Source organism: Lampetra planeri, chromosome 18, assembly GCF_965212315.1.
Source record: "Lampetra planeri chromosome 18, kcLamPlan1.2.h2, whole genome shotgun sequence".
NCBI classification, from domain to species: domain Eukaryota; kingdom Metazoa; phylum Chordata; class Hyperoartia; order Petromyzontiformes; family Petromyzontidae; genus Lampetra; species Lampetra planeri.
Genome location: NC_136124.1, coordinates 3,614,741 through 3,616,848, shown reverse-complemented (window position 1 = coordinate 3,616,848; position 2,108 = coordinate 3,614,741). Strand labels below are relative to the sequence as shown.

The 2,108-nt window shown below is 43.5% G+C and overlaps 1 long non-coding RNA gene across 1 annotated transcript; it reads left to right on the top strand.

The window, feature by feature from the left end:
• The first annotated feature begins 201 nt into the window (after positions 1–201).
• LOC144723505 (uncharacterized) lies at positions 202–1,058 on the top strand. Its single transcript, XR_013586200.1, has 2 exons — positions 202–315; positions 1,012–1,058. It is a non-coding gene; the product is annotated as an uncharacterized LOC144723505 (long non-coding RNA).
• Positions 1,059–2,108: the final 1,050 nt, after the last annotated feature.

Here is a 2,108-nt window from a genome sequence, read left to right as displayed (position 1 = left end):
TCACAAGTGCATAGACTTCGTCTATAGATGCACGTGCAGGCTTTTGCAATGCAGACTGCAGTATAACAAACGACGCAACGGCATTCATTACATTTTTTGTCTTGCCTCACGGCAGATGTGGAGCGTACGTTCACAGGAAGTTCCTGTTTTTTATGCTAATTTTGGTCACGTGACCAGGAAGTGACGATGTTAGATTTTCAGATAACCACGTGGGCATGGGCCATCTTACTCATAATTCAAGATGGCGGCACGCATCGCATCTCAGTGAGACCACAGCCGCACTTGTCCATTGTGGGAGCTTAAGAAGCATTGTCTGTAAGTTTGTTTATATTCCTATAATATTGGCAATGCTGTTGTAATGTTGGAATGACCGTTATAGTGATGTAAATGCCTTTATGGTGCCGTTAAGCAGAGGTGGGACAAAGTCATTGTTATGCAAGTCCAAGTCGAGTCGCAAGTCATCAAATTCATGACTCGAGTCTGACTCGAGTCCAAGTCACATGACTCGAGTCCACATCTCATAGGTGGGACAAAGTCATTGTTATGCAAGTCCAAGTCGAGTCGCAAGTCATCAAATTCATGACTCGAGTCTGACTCGAGTCCAAGTCACATGACTCGAGTCCACACCTCTGCTGTTAAGTTGTTGTAGTAAATACGAGGCCTAGTTAGTAACGAAGCCTGCGACTTTTCTTATTATGGATGTTACTTGTGATTTAGTAGGTCGAGTCAGACTTGTGCCTATGTTGCGATCCTGAGAGTAAAGATGACGAAGTATCTCATCCACAGTTTAGTGTTATGTGTAATGCTGTACATTTGGGGTGCAGTGGGATGAATACACGATGTGCCTGTATGCGACGCACCGGCTTGTGCTTTTGTCTAGTTCAGTGGTAATGTGGGGGCCTGGTCCGTCCAGGATCTATTGTTATCTAAGACAATGTTCTGATGCTGTGGTGTTCATTGTGTTGGTGTTTCCGGATTATAACAGATGCTGTATCTGTGTTTTCTCACCAGTTTTACCGTGTTACAATCAATAAATGACGATTGGAGTTGGACGTTCATCCTGGCTCCGAGGGTTTATTGAACGCAAGGTTATCTACTCGACTAGTGGTGCAACGCAGCGCACAGCGAGGCCGAGATATTTTTAAATATTTTCTTCCCGTTTTATTCATTCGGCTTGACGCAAATCGCACCGTCTTACCCCGCCATCTCACGCAGTCGAATTTAGAGGCTTTATAAAATAAAATGACATGATAATATTCGATTCATATATATATATAAAAAAGGAAAATGTTTTTCTTTGGACGAAAATAGTTTTTATTTAGACGCTTGTCACCCAATTAATGTATTAAGCCTTACCCCCATACTGTGTGGGTCGTTGGGGCTGTATGACCATACTTCACCATACTGGTTGGTGAAAGGGATGGGTGGGGGGCATATACATATATAATTTAAACCCCGTTCAAACATTTACCATAGACAAGAACAATTTCAAAAAATATATAAATCGATTGAGTTCATGGAGCAACTTCCACGGCTTATAGTAGAAAACCTAAGCAACGGGTTTCCAAGTTGCGTGGTTGTGTTTTTCCAGCACAAGTGTACATTGATTCTCGATTTTTTTTCTCCAGTAAAACAAACTCTTTTTGACGAATTATAAAACAATATTTAATTTTAAAACACCTCTCAAGGACGACGATGATACGGTTACATCCGATTATCATCATCATCATCATCAGTGCGTTTGGATATGCATGACATGGGAAAGTAAGACTATTTGCAATAGCTTACGTGGAATTGTATCGTCTCCTTGCCATTGAACACCTTGAGAACACCTTGAGAACACCGTGACAACGAGGCCGGGGGGGGGGGGGGGCTCTGGGAACCCGTGGCTCTGGATCCGCACGCGGTCGCTCTTCAAGGACTGCTGCTACGTGACGTCATGTATTAAGGCACACACGCCACCGTCACGTGTTCACGCCATCGCATTTGCGGCTCTTGAAATATTCGAAGAAAAAATGCCTCTCATTATGTCGATTTGCCGACCCCAGCACTGGGACATGCCCTGACATTACAGCATGCACGGTGTTGTTCATGCTGCTTGTACGAAT